This window comes from Tamandua tetradactyla, chromosome X (assembly GCF_023851605.1).
Source record: "Tamandua tetradactyla isolate mTamTet1 chromosome X, mTamTet1.pri, whole genome shotgun sequence".
Classification (NCBI taxonomy): domain Eukaryota; kingdom Metazoa; phylum Chordata; class Mammalia; order Pilosa; family Myrmecophagidae; genus Tamandua; species Tamandua tetradactyla.
The window spans coordinates 104,912,360-104,927,893 of record NC_135353.1 but is presented as its reverse complement, the minus strand read 5'-3'; positions in this window follow the sequence as shown (position 1 = coordinate 104,927,893).

Below are 15,534 nucleotides of genomic sequence, written 5' to 3'. Positions count from 1 at the left end.
CTAAAGATGCAAATAATTTCTGAATAGGTGGAGAGAGATGCCATTGACCTGGACAGAAACTCTGAATATTAGAGATGACCGCTCTCTCCAAGTTGTTCTATAAATTCAAAAGAACTCCAATAAAATCTGATATGTTTCAGTTAAACAGAAACTAACAAGCTTATTTTTAAATTTATTTTGAAGAGCAAATGCACAAATATAGCCAAGGTATTTTTGGAAGCAAACATAACAAAGAAAGATTTGCCCTAGCAGATAACAAATTATATTATGAAGTTATATTTATGAAAGTATATAATTGGCACAAGAATAGGCAAATCAATGGAATGTAATGGAGCTCGGAAGCAGAATATATAGATGTGGATTTATATGTGACAAAGGTTGGTATTTCATATTAGTGTTGAAATGATATTGAACTCAATACATAAGTTGGGAACAATTGGTTATTTTTTTGAAAAACTAATGAAGTTATGAAGTTAGCTCTCTATCTTATATACTAGCCATAAAAGTAAATTCCACATTAATTAAATATTTTAATATGGAAAGCAACTACAAATTTTTGTAATCAGATTTTATAAATTTTGAATATGAAAGGTCTTTTATACAAAGCATAAAATTAAAATCTGTAAAAGATTTGTGAATTTGACTACATCAAAATGCAAAACTTTTTATGATAACAGCATAAATAAAAGAAAATGAAACACCCACAGATTGGGAGAAAATCTTTTCAATGAACTAATAGCTGGAGTATAAACAGAACATTTACAAACCAAAAAGAAAAAAAGACGAACAATCCAATTGGAAAATTGACAAAGGTGATAAATAAGCAGTTCACAGAATAGGGAATCTGAAAGGCCAATACACATATGAAAAGATGCTCAAATGTCACTTGTTATCTCAGAAAATCTGATTTAATAAAAATGAGACATTTTCCCCACCAAAACAGCAAAAATTTTGAACGATGATAATATGAAATATTGATGAAGTTGTGGGGAAAAATGTTCCTTATACATTGTTGGCAACATTATAGAGTAGTACATACTTTTTTGGAAGCCAATTTGGTAGTGTCTATTAAAATTTAAGATGCATTTAGCAATTGATGAAGTAATTCTACTTTTAATTGATTAAAAGAGAAATTTGCACATGTACACAAAGAAGATCATTGCACTATTGTTTATAAGAGGGGAAATCCAGAAAAAGCCTAATGTCCATTAGTAGGGAAATGGTAAAATAAACTAAGGCTTTGTAACATCATGCAGGAGTTAAAAAGGAGGAGGTAGGTATAGGTTTATATATACAAAAACTTGGAGAAACTTAAAATCATATTTTCGATTGACCATAACAAGTTATAGAGCAATGTATTCATTATGACATCATCTATAATTTTTAAAACCCCAAAGAATAAAAGAATATATTTCTACATTGTGTCAGGTTGGATCCTTCTAGAAACAGATGTTGAGACAGAATTAAGTATACACAATTTATTGAGGAAAATGCTTGTGAGAGTTTAAGGGGGAAGGAACAGAAATACCCAGGAACAAACCTTCAGAATATTATGTCAATCTGAAATATGCGAAAGGAGAAGAGGAAGGAAAATCTGAGAAAGACTTGGTCAGGCCAGTAGGACCTGCAGAAAAAGTTGTCTTTTAGAGAAATCACATGTAGGGTAGAACTGGCCCACAAATTGTACCCCCACCGTGCTCAGTCATTGTTTTGGAGCAGGCTGGAGGATGCATTGCTTCAGATTCATGCTGCATTGGATCCAAAAGTACAACAGCTGAGGTTGTCAGTCATCTGTGTTCCCTGCAGCAGATTCTCTCAAAGGGACATATGAATGGCACATCCCCATGTTTGCTGTATACATATACATATATATGTCTGTACATGCATGGCAAAGGTATGGATAATATCTAACTTTTACAGGTAACTGGGATACATCCAAACAATGGAACAATACCCCGTAATTAAAAAGAATGTACTATTAATACACATGACATGGACAGATCTATGCTGAGTGAAAGAAGCTAGCATCAAAAGATTACATTCTGTATGATTACATTTATATGATATTCTCTAAATGACAGAATTACAGTTATGGAGAACAAATCAGTCATTGCCTGGAGGTTGAGTGGGGGTGGGTGATGAATATAAAGGGACAGCATGAGTGAAATTTTGGGGGGTGACAGAAAAATTCTGTTTCCTCATTGTGGTGGTGATTACCTAAATCCATACATATGGGAAAAAAATTCATAGAACTACCCAAACACACACATACACACAAACATGCACACACACACAAGCAAGTGCAAGAAAACGTCAGTGACATCCAAATAAGCTCTGTGGTTTAGTTGAGTATTGTAATAATGTCAATTCTTGGTCTTGATAATTGAACTACGGTTATATAAGATGTTATCATTGGGAGGAAGTTGGGTGAAGGGTACATGATAACTCGGTACTCTTTTTGCAACTTCAATGTGAGTAAAAATTACTTTAAAATTAAAAGTTTCAAAATATAAAAATGTGAATTTTTACCATTTTACATACCTGTCAGCAGTGTGTAAGAACTTCAGCTCCTCCACATTATCACTAATACTTGCTTTGTTAATTATTTTTAATTTTAATGACTCTAATGGAAAAGTAGTGTCTAATTGTGGTTTTAACTTGCATTTAACTAATAAGTAGTATTTCTTGGGCTTTTGAGGAGTATGTTCAAATATTTTTTCATTATTTACTGAGATCATTCCTCATTTTTGCTCTTTATATATTTTGGATATGAGTAATTAAATATATACATTTGAAATATTTTCCAAGTCTGTGGCTTGAATTTTCATAAGAATGTCTTTCAAAGAGCAGAGGCTTTTATTTTTGTAGAAGTCCAATTTATCATTTTTTTCTTCTATGGATTAAGCTTTTGGTGTTGTTTCTAAGAAATCTTGCCAGCCCAAAGTCACTTTCCCCCATGTTTTCTTTAGAATATGAATAGTTTTAGGGGTTACATTTAGGTCTGTGGTCCATTTCAAGTGAATTTTTGTATATAGTGTGAGGTAAGACATGAGGCTTATTTGTCCAGTTATTTCAGAACACCAGAATAATTTTTTGAAAAGATTCACTTTCTCAATTGAATTGTCTTGGCACCTTTGTGAAAAATAATCGACTGTATTTGTGTGACTGGTGTGTACTGTGCATGTGTGAGTATTTCTGGATTCTGCTCTGTTCTATTGATGTATGTCTATTCTTTCATCATTACCACACTGTCTGAATTGTTGTAGCTTCGGAGCAAGTAATGAAATTAAGTAATGTAGGTTATGCAATTTTTTTGAAATTGCTTTGCTATTCTGGGTTATTTACATTGTCATAAAAATTTTAGAAAGCTTGGCAATTTTTCTAAAGACCTGTTGAAATTATGATCTGAATTATGGTGACTGTATATAACACTTTCACAAGAATCAGTATCTTAACAATTTTGAGGGTTCAGTTCATGAACATGGTATACTTCTCCACTTATTTAGGCCTTCATTTATTACCCGCAACAAAATTCTGTAGTTTTCAATAAAGATGTGTTTCCCACCTTTTGTAAAATTTATTCCTAAATATTTTATGCTTTGGTACTATTTTAAACTGCATCTTTTAAAAATAATTTGTTTTTCAAAACTTTTGCTGCAGTTATATAAAATATAATTCATTTTTGTAGGAACATTTTATCCTATTACCTTACTAAATCACTAATGACTTTTTGTGGGTATATTTCATAGATTCCTTAGGACTTTCTGTGTAAACACTCTTATTATCTGTAAACAGAGAGGTTATTTCTTCCTTTCTAAAGATTATGTTTTTCCCCCACTGTATTATTACAGTGACTAGGACTTTCAGTACAATGTTGAGAAGGAGCAGTGAGAGTGGGGATCCTTGCCTTTTTGTGCTCTTAGGAGCAATGTATTCAATATTTCATTATGAATGGTGTTAGCGTTAGTTTTTTCATAGCTTGCCTTCTTTGGATTGAATATGTTATCTCTTTTTCCTATTTTCCTGAGGGTTTTTAATCATACATAAGAGTTTAATTTTACCAGATGAATTTTCTACACCTATTTAAATGATTTTATATTTTCTCATTATTCTGTTAATACACTGAATTACATTAATTGATTTTCAAATGCAAAAACAACCTCATATTTCCGTAATAAAGGCTATGTGTATTGGCCTTTTGAATATAACTAGATTAGATTTGATATTTTGTTAAGTACTTTTGCAACAATGTTCAGGAAATATATTAGTCTGTAATTTTCTTTGTTTCTTTCTTTCTTCCTTCCTTCCTCCCTCCCTCCTTCCGCTTTCTTCTGCTGCTGCTGCTTTTGCTTCCACTTCTGCTTCTGTTTCCAATTCTTCCTCTTTTTGGTAATGTGTTTGTCAGGTTTTGGTATTAGGGTTTTTTGACCTTATAAAATGAGTTTTGAGATCTCCCCCTCATCTTCTATTCTCTGAAAGCATTTGTGTAAGGTTATTATTTTTCCCTTAAATATTTGGCACAATTTGATAGTGAAAACATATGGAAGGCCGTGGAACTTTCTTTGTGAAAAGGATTTTGTTTTTAGGCTTAGGTGATGTGAATTTATTGTTTCATGAAGTTCCATTTTATACATTTTTTGAGACTTCTTTTATGGATCAGCATATAGTCCAATTTGGCAAATGCACGATGAGTACTTAAAAATAATATATATTTGGTATGGTTGTTGGTTATTCTGTTAAATTAATATCAATATGCAGGAGAGAGTTCCAGGGAAAGTGGTGGGAATGGGGCTCCAGGACTCAGTTCTCACAGCAAACAACTATTAAACATGAAGGAACTGTCTGAAATAACTATTATGAAACTCAAGAGGCCAGAACACTGTACAGAATCCATGGAAGAAGAGAGAGGAAGAGGCAAATAAATTACAGCAAAGAATTGTGAATTGATCTCTTTTCATGATGACTACTGGTCCAGTCTCTGGCTAACTGGTAGTGACAGAAAAGGACATAAAAATCCTTTTCCCCAAGAACAGAGGTAGGAACAGCCAATCACTAAGGTCATGGATTTTGATTGCTAAATTCAGGTCACTGAGTCCCAGCTATTATTCACCTGCCCCAGACAGGTGTGGAGGTGGTGGAGATCTAAAGATGAAGTGATTCCTCAGGGCTACAGGAGACAGCTGCATAGCTGCATTTGCTGGACAGGCCAAGAAATCTCAGCTTTGGGAAGCCATCAGAGAAGCTTTTGGTGCACTTCTTGATCCCCTCCACAGGGAACTGTGGAGCCAGTCTGTGCCCCTTCATGGGTTCTTGGTCGTGTTTCACATAGGAAAGATGGACTTGTGAAAGTCCTCTCCAGCATGCCCCTCCTCTCACAGTTTGCCCTCCAGGCAAAAGCAGCATGAGACAATGAAAGGAGTGTAAAGATCTATAGAGATTAGATTAACAGTTCTTGGACAAATACCAGTGTCATATACCCAGGAGAGTGAGGTCTGTTCTCACAAGTAACATTTGAAAATATTAAAATGTACAGTGTACCAAAAAAGAGTGCAAAACAAAGAAACAGAAAATGATGGTCCTTCCAAAGGTAGAGGGAGGATAAAAATACAGAGAATACCAAGGAAGAAGACAAAAATGTGGACATACCAATCAATGCCTTGAAATAAATAATCTTAAAAATGCTCAACGACATGAAGGAAAGTACACAGAAAACGCTAAAGAATATCAAGAAAACAATGACTGAGATATATGAGAGAGTTAGAAAAGAGATAGAAAACTTTAAAAGAACCAAGCAGAACTACTGGTGTTAAAGACCACAATAACTTAAATGACAAAATTCCCAGGAGGGTCTCAAGAGCGATTGGAAACATTGATTGGAAAGGTGCAAAAATGAATAGAACAACAATGTGTGATGGTAGCACAATACTGTAAGTGTAATTAACAAATCAGAGTGTGAGTATGGTTGAAAGAGGAAAGCTAAAGTTTTGTATGTCCCCAGAAAGAAAGATAGAGGATAAAAACTAGGACTGCATAACTTAGTGAAACTCAGAGTGGACAATGATGAAGATTAATTGTTTAAATATAAGAGACTTCTTATATGAACTAGAACAAGTATACATCACTATTAACAAGATGTTAATAATATGGTATTATATGGGAAAAACACAATTAATGTAAACAAAGGTCTATAGTTAACAGTAGCATTGTAGTATTCTTTCATTAACAGTGGCACTATAGCAAAGCTAAATGTCAATAATAGGGGTACATAAAGGGTATAGGATTTTTTCCTTTAGAAGAAATGAGCATGTTCTCATATTGACTGTAGTGGTAAATGCATAACTGTATGATTACACCAACAGTCATTGACTGTACACTTAGGATGGATTATATGGTGTGTGAATAAAAATGTTTTTTTTTAAGAACAGATTGGAGATGGCAGATGAAAGATTCAATGAACAAAAAGACAAGAAAATTGACATGAGAAAAGCTGAGGAGTAGAAAAAAGAGAATTATTACAAACAAGAATATCAGAAGACAAGTATGGGACACCATCAATTACACCAATATATGCATTATGGGATTGCCAGAAGGAGAACAAAGAGAGAAAAAGACAGAAGGTATATTGCAAATAAATAATAACAGAAAACTTCTAAAACTTAGCAAAGGACATGAATATGAATTTCCAAACAGCTCGGAGAACATGAAACAGACACACATAAAGAAAAACAGGGCGGGCCACGGTGGCTCAGCAGGTAAGAATGCTTGTCTGCCATGCCCGAGGACCCAGATTCGATTCCCGGTGCCTGCCCATGTTAAAAAAAAAAAAGAAAGAAAAACACACCTCATCATATACTGATTAAACTACAAAATGTAATAGACAAGGGTAGAGTTATGAAAAGTGCAAAGGAAAAGTAAAATGCATGTACAAGGGAATCCCAATTAGACTGACTTTGGATTACTCATCAGAAACTATACAGGTAAAAATGCAGTGGGTTGAAATACTTACAGTGTAGAAAGAAAACAACTGTTAACCAAGAATTTTATTTCCTGGGAGCCTTTTTTTTTTTAATGTGGGGAAGATTAAGACATTATCATGTGAATCAAACCTAAGGGAGTTCATCACCAAGAGAACTCCCTACAATCAATACTAAGTCAGACTGAAAGGAAAGGACACTAAACAGTATCTCAAAGCATCATCAAGATGCTTTTTCACAAGACCTGTGAAAAAGGTGATAAAATGCAAAGCCATGAAAGGTAATGATATATTTATGGTTTGGGACACACAATACACAAAGATGTAAGTGATAACAAACACAAAAAACAGGGTGGAGGAACAGATGTGTACAGAAAAAGCATATATGCATGCTATTGAAGTTAAGTTAGTAGCAAGCCAAATATGATTGTTAAGTATTTAAGATTTTACATTTTAATCCCTTGGTAATTACAAGGAAAATATATGAAAATACATTCAAATAGAAATATGGTACAATTCATAAATGCAAATAAATCTAATTTAGGCAGTAATGGAAGTAAGGGACAAAACAGTATAACATTTATAAAGGTTAGATAGCAAAATGGCAAGAGAAATCCTTATATTACCAGTAGTGGCTTTAAATGTAAATGGATTAATCCATCTAGTCAAAAAAGCAGAGATTGGCAGAATGGGCAAAAAAGTATGACCCAACTATATGCTATCTGCAAGAGATTCACCTGAAAGATAAAGATTCAAGTAGGTTGAAGGTGGAAGGGTGGAAAAATATATGCCATGAAATTAGCAAACAAAAGATAGCTGGGGTAGCTATACTAATATCAGATGAAATATTATTTAAGTAAAAAACAGTCATAAGGAACAAGGATGACCATGATCTACTGATAAAGGGGACAATTCAACAGAAATATATAACAATTATAAATATATATGCATCTAGTAGAGATGCAAATTATATGAAGAAAATGTTCACAGATTTTAAGGGAAAAATTGATGGTTCTACATTAATAATAGGAGACTTTAACACACCACACTCAATAATGGATAGAATATCTAGTCAGAGGATCAATAAGGAACTACAGAACTTGAAAGAAACCAAACCAAGTGGACCTAACAGACAAATATAGAATGCTGCACCCAACAAAAACATTATACACATTATTCTCAAGTGTGTATGAGTAATTCTTTAGGGTAGACCATACATTGGGTCATAAAACAAGTCTCAATAAATTCAAATATATTGAAATCATGCAATGTATGATTTTACACTGATTGTACATCTCCAACCACAACATAATGGAGCTAAAAATGAATTACACAGGGAGAAATAGAAAATACATAGATGTGGAAATTAAACAATCAACTTTTAAACAACCAAATTGGTTAACAAGGAAATCACAAGTAAAATTAGGAAGTAACTTGAGGCAAAAGACAACGAAAATACAATATACCAAAACTGGGATGCTATGAAGGCAGTGCTGAGAGGGGAATTTTTCACTATAAATGCTTTCACTACAAGAGAAGAAAAGATTAAAAAACATAACCTCAAAATTGGAAGAACTAGAAATTGAGGAGCAAACTACATCCAAAGTGAGCAGAAGGAAGGAAATAACAAAGATTAGAAAAGAGAATTGATTTAAATTCTCCAAACATTCTCCTGTGAAGCACAGTGACCCCTAGCCTTTCTTCACTGGAAGGTGTTTTGATTACAGATTCAATCCTTTTACTAGTAATTCATTTATTGAAACTTTCTATTTCTTCTTGAGTCAATGTAGGTAGTTGGTGTCATTCTAAGAATTTGTCCATTTCATCTAAGATATCAAAGTTTTGCCATACAACTGTTCATAGTATCCTCTTACATTCCTTTTAATTTCAGTGAGGTTGGTAGTAATGCTCCCCCATTTCCATTTCTAATTTTTGTTATTTGTATTCTCTCTTTTTTTTAACTTGTCCATCTAGCTAAAGTTTTGTTGATTTATTGATCACTTTAAGGAACCAAAATTTTTTTAGTTCTATTTTTTCTATTTCATTTATCTCCACTCTAAACTTTATTTCCTTCCTTCAGCTGCTATTTAAAAAAATGGAAAAGACAAGCGTTGGAAAGAATGTGGAGAAATAGGAACATGTATTCACTGCTGCTGGCAATTTAAAATAGCACAGTTGATGTGGAAGGCAGTTTGACAGCTATTCAGAAAGCTAAGTACACAACTACCAACTACCATATGACGCAGTAATCCCACTACTAGGTATATAACCAAAAGAATTGAAAGCAGGAACTTGAACAGATATTTGCACACCAATGTTCATAGCAGAATTATTCAAAATTCCCAAAAGAGGGTAGCAACCAAAGTGTCCATCCAGCAATGAATGGATAAGTAAAATGTGGTTTATACATGCAATGAAATATTATTCAGCCATAAAAAAGAATGAAGCACTTATACATGAGACCACATGGATGAACCTTGAAGATATCATGTTGAGTGTAATAAGCCAATCATAAAAGGACCAAAATATTGTATGATCTCACTAATTTGAAACAATTTGGAAAAGTAAACTGATAGAGTCAGAATCAAGAATATAGGTTACCAGAGGATGTGATAAAGGATAGGCAATGGGAAATCGAGGCTTAAAATGTACATGTTTTCTATTTTGAAGGGTAGAAATATTTTGGTAATGGATGGTGGTGATGTAGCACAATATTTTGAATGCAATTAACAGCTCTGAAATATATATCTGAATGTAATGGAAGAGGGAGATTTAGATTGTATATATGGTAACTGAATACAAATTTTTAAATATTACATGGTACTACACTACAGAAACAGTAAACACTAAATTAAACCGTTGACATTAATTAATAGTTGTGCTGGTTTGAATATATTATTTACCCCAGAAAAGCATATATTCTTTTAATCTTGTGGCAGTAGACCCATCATTGGGTGGGACCTTTTTATTGGTTTTTCTCCACAGAGATGTAACCTCACCATTCCAGGTGGGTCTTAATCTGCTTGATGGAGTCCTTTAAGGGAGAGACATTTTGAAGAAAGCTCAGAGCTGAGAGAAGCTATGAGAGACAGAAATGCCACAAGAGGAACAAGCAAGGACACCCAGAACCCCAGAAACATTTTGGAGAGAAGGGAGTCAGAAGACATCACCTTTCCACATGAGAGAGAGCCCAATGTGCCATCAGCCTTGCTTCAGAGTCAAGGTATCTTTCTCTGGATATCTTAATTTGGATATTTTCATAGCCTTAAAACTGTAAAATTGTAACCTAATAAATCCTCTTTATAAAAGCCAGCACTTTCTAGTATACTGCATCCTAGCAGCTTTAGCAAACCAAAACAGTAGTACAATCATAAAAATGTGCCATCATCAAGTGTAGCAAATATCACACCAATTCAAAGTGTTGATGGAGTATGCATTGTATATGGTGTATGTATGTTATGTATGGTATATGGAAATTCTGTGTTATGCATAGTTGTCCTATAAACCCACAACTTATTGAATTTCTTAAAAATTATCAATAAGCCAAGGTCATTGATAGTGTTTCTCAGATCCTCTATGTCTTTACTGACTTTTTTCCTATTTTTTATTATTTGTTGAGAAGGATGTGTTAAAATATTTTACTACAATTGTGTAATTACCTACTTATCCCTTTAACTCTGTAAGTTGTTGTTTTATGTATTTCAAAGCTTTTTATTAGTTTCTTACCAATTTATGATTGTTATGTCTTCTCAATGCATTGATCCTCTTATCTTTATGAAATTGCTCCCTTTCATCTAGTAATGTTCTTTATTCTGAAGTATATTTTATTATATACTAATATAGCCACTCCAGCCTTCCTATGCTTATTGTATACACAGTATATCTTTTCCCAACTATCTATTTTATCTATATGAATGTTTATATTGAAAGTATGTCTCCTACAGACTGTTTTGTGTGCTTTTTTTATGTGCCTTAATAATTCCTGTCTTTCAATTGCTGTCTTTCGTCCATTAACATTTCTTTAACATTTTTATTGTATAGTATAATATGTATACAAAGCAAAGAAATAGAAAAGCAATAGTTTTCAAAGCACTCTTCAACAAGTGGTTACAGGACAGATCCCAGAGTTTGTTATGGGTTACCATACAATCCCCTTCGATTTTTCCTTCTAGCTACTCCAGAATATAGGAGACTAGAGGGCTTAAATATTTTTTATCATCACAATCGACTTTTATCCTTCTTTTTTGTGAAAAATGACATATATACAAAAAAGCTATAAATTTCAAATCACAGCACCACAATTAGTTGCAGAACGTATTTCAGGCTTTGACATGGGTTACAATTTCACAATTTTAGATTTTTACTTCTAGCTGCTCTAAAATACTGGACACTAAAAGAGATCAATTTAATGATTCAAAGTTCATATTCATTAGTTAAGTCTTATCTTCTCTGTGTAACTCCACCATCACCTTTGATCTTTCTATCCCTCTCTTTAGGGCTGTTTGAGCTATAGAAATTCTATATTTTTCATATGGGAAGGGTCTGCAACTAATATGGGGTAGGGAGATGGAACTATTTGGTGTTCTGGAGAGGCTGAGCTACGTTTCAGGACTTCTCTGGACCAGGGGCCCATCTGGAGGTTGTAGGTTCCTGGAAAGTTACTCTAGTGCATGGAATCCTTGTGGACTCTTATAAATTGCCCTAGGTGTTCTTTAGGATTGGCTGGAAAGGTCTTGGTTGGGAGATGGCAGGTTATGTTAGGTAGCAAGGTCTAACTGAAGCTTGTGTAAGAGCAACCTCCAGAGTAGCCTCTCAATTCTATTTGAACTCTTTCTGCCACTGATATTTTATTAATTACCCTTCTTTCCCCCCTTTTGGTCAGGATGGAATTGTTCATCCCATGGTGCCAGGTCTGGATTCATCCCTGGGAGTCATCTCCCAAGTTGCCAGGGAGGTTTTCACCCCTGGATGTCATATCCCATGTACGGGGGAGGGCAATGATTTCACTTTCAGAGTTGGGCTTAGAGAGACTGGGGCCACATCTGAGAAACAAAAGAGGTCCTCCAGAAGTAAGTCTTAGGCATGCCTATAGACTGTCTAAGCTTCTACACTACCTACATAAGCTTCACAAGAGTAAACCTCATGATCAAGGGTGTGCCTATTGATTTGGGTGTCCATAAAGTTTAACATAGTATCAGGGGATTCCCTGATGGTAAGGATTAATAGTTCCATATTCTTTCTTCCATTAATCAGGGGACTTAGCCAATACTTTTTATTATCTGCTTAATAAACTCTACAATGTATCCAGGCATTACAATACTGCATACAGGATTAAAGGACCTCTTTCTTATCCTGTGCTCCCTGAGTTTCAATTGTTCAAATGAGCTATACAGTTAAGTTGAATTAGGTTATGCACTACAGAAAATTTCAGTTCCAGACCAATTAAATATTTCTTCCATTGGTCTCAAAGAATATGTGTGGTTCTAAAATATAGACACTGTCATCCTTACTCCCATGTTCTGAATTACTTTAACCCCAACATGTTAGGTTTCATTCTTATCTATAAATTTCAGGTTATATATATATATAACAGCCTCTCAAAATCCAGAAATAATAATCACCACTCCGGACTTAATGTGTCTGCTCTAAAAGCTTACAATCTAGGTCCCTGTTTTCTTATAAGCATTTTCTAAAGGTGACTATACCATTATTGTTCTTTTGTTTCTGACTTATTTTGTCTCACTAAATGTTCCACATGTTCATTCACATTGTTGCATGCCTCACAACCTTGTTCCTTTTTGTAACAGCACAACTTCCGTTCATAAGTATACACCATCATCCACCAATCTACTTCTCTATCAGTGCATCCTTCAGTCACCTGCATTCATTGGGCAGCATATAAAGGTTCCAAAGTCCACAGTCCATGAGCACTCTCAATTTTAGATAATTTCATTGTTCCCAAGAGAAAGAAAATGAATAAACACACCCTTGCTAAATAGGAAATTTAAACCTCCTCTTAACTCTTGCCCCTCACCCCATTATTTACCTCTGCTGTTGCTGTGGTAGTACTGATGGTTTCATTTTGAACATAGCTCCTAGCATGCAATAGAAGTTTTCACCCTGTACCCTGGACTTAAACACTCTTTGTACAAGAATCATATCATTGCAATAATTCTTGCAAGAACTAATTCTAGTGTTAATCAGTGGGACACATAGGTCTATACAACCCCTTTCAATATTGTTCATCTTCAATATGGTAATATTACATATAGAACCACTAGAGAACCACCTTCACTCCGATCTATTGCCTTACATTGAATTTCAACCTCATTAGCTAACAGTCCACCCATCTCTAGCTTCTATGTATATCTAAGTCCCCTATATTCTGTATTGAAAGTCTCTAATTATACTTTTATGCTGGTCATAAAAGTGGAATTACAGTATCTATCCTTTTGTGTCTGACTAATTTCACTCAGCATTATGTCCTCAAGGCTCTTCCATCTTGTCATGTGCTTCAGGATGTCATTTCACCATACTGCTACATAATATTCCACCATAGGTATATACCACTTTTTGTTCATTCACTCATCTTTGATGGGGGTTTGTTTCTATTTTTTGGCAATTGTGAATAATGTGCTATAAACAACAATGTGCAAATGTCTGTTTGTGTCATTCCTTTCAGCTCTTCTGAGTATATAAGTAGTACTATTGCTGGGTTATAGGGCAACTCGAAATTTTGTGTCATGGTTAGGTTCGTGTGTTAACTTGGTCAAGTGGTGGTACCTGTTTGTTTGTTTGGGCAAGGGCTCACCTGTCTGTCATGAGGAGGACATTTCATAGAATTAAATCATGATCATGTCAGCTGCAGCCACAACTGATTCCATTTTTAATCAGCCAAAGGGAGTGTCTTCTGCAATGAGTGATTCTTAATCTAATCACTAGAAGCCTTTTAAGGAGGATTCAGAAGAGACAGGTTCTGTTTCTGCTTCAGCCAGCGAGCCTCTCCAGTGGAGTTCATCCAGACCCTCCATCAGAATTGTAAGCTTCACAGCCTGCCCTGCAGATTTTGGATGCTGCATTCCCATGGTTATGAGAGGCCCTTTTATGAATTTTATATGTGAAAGTGTTTCTGTTGATTTTGTTTCTCTAGAGAACCCTAACTAATCCAACTTTGTACCAGGAGGGGTTCTTAAGAAACAGAATCTTAAAACTGGTTCTTTATGAATGCTTTCCTACTCTGACTGGACTCAAAGGCCCTAAGGACTCTGATTCTCATAATCAGAATGACACTCCCAATCCATGGAGTGAGTTGGCAAAAGAGATAGTCAAAATATCACCATTCGATTCTCCTAATGCATTGCTTGTACGAAGCCAGGCTCTGGGAGATATTGTTTTTGACACCTTTACAGAGTTTTTTGGAAATAAGAGGTATAGAGATGTTGGCTTGTTGTTGTTAGATACACTGGATACATTAAGAAGTAAAAGGGATGGGCTTAAACCTTCAAACAAGAAGCTTAAAAGAAGCTTAAGCACTGTCTGACAGATGTAGAAGTTTCTATGAGTGTCCTGAAGGAAAATCTTATTTCCTATAGCCGTAAACTTGAGATCTCTGAACATCAGACTCAGAATCTTATTGTTAGAGTAACAAATTTACAACATAAACTGAAATCTCAATGTTGCATGGTGTCTACCATTAAAGTGAAGGCACTGATAGGAAAGGAGTGGGACCCTGAAAAATGGAATGGTAACCTATGGATTGATAATGGTGTCGGGGGTGAGGTTGAAACCCTAGGTCATGCTGAGTCTTCTCTAGATAACCTGTGATAGTCTGCCCTGAGGACACAGCTGCCCCACCTCCAGTCTGCTCTGAGGAGTTGGCCACCCAACCTCCACCTGAAGGGATTATCCCTACAGTGATTAATTCTGTTTCACCAGATGGAACAACAAATGAATGCCCTGAAGCAAATGACTTGGAAGATATTTCTAATTCTTTTCATGACCCACCCCCACCACCTCTCATTTTTTCTAGACCTGTAACTAGACTAAAGTTCCAACAGGCCCTAAAGGTGAGGTACAAAGTATCACACATGAGGAGGTACGTTATACTCCAAAAGAACTCTGTGAGATTTCCAATTTACATAGACAGAAATCAGGCGAATATGTGTGGCAATGGATTTTAAGCAAGAATTAGTAGACTGTACATCTATTGGACTTCTAGGTACTCCATGTTTTACTAGCCAATGCTACAAATCTGTATGAGTCAGATTATTTTGACTCCTGCTTTTAGTTTGCTGTCTATTATAATAGCCATGTGCACCCTGTCTTTGGTGGTTAAGTGCTGTCACCTGGCTTCTGCCAACTCAGGATCTGGTCATCCCCATTCTGTATAAGGTTTCCAGCTCAGAGATACTGGTGGGATAATGGTGGGAGGAATATAAGGCTGCATAAGGCTGAATTTATTGCTATGGGCCCACTAAGCAGAGATTCTGCATTTCAATGTTATAGCTCAAGGGGTTAGAAATGGCATTAACGGTTTGTTTGGATGGTTGGCTGAAACATGG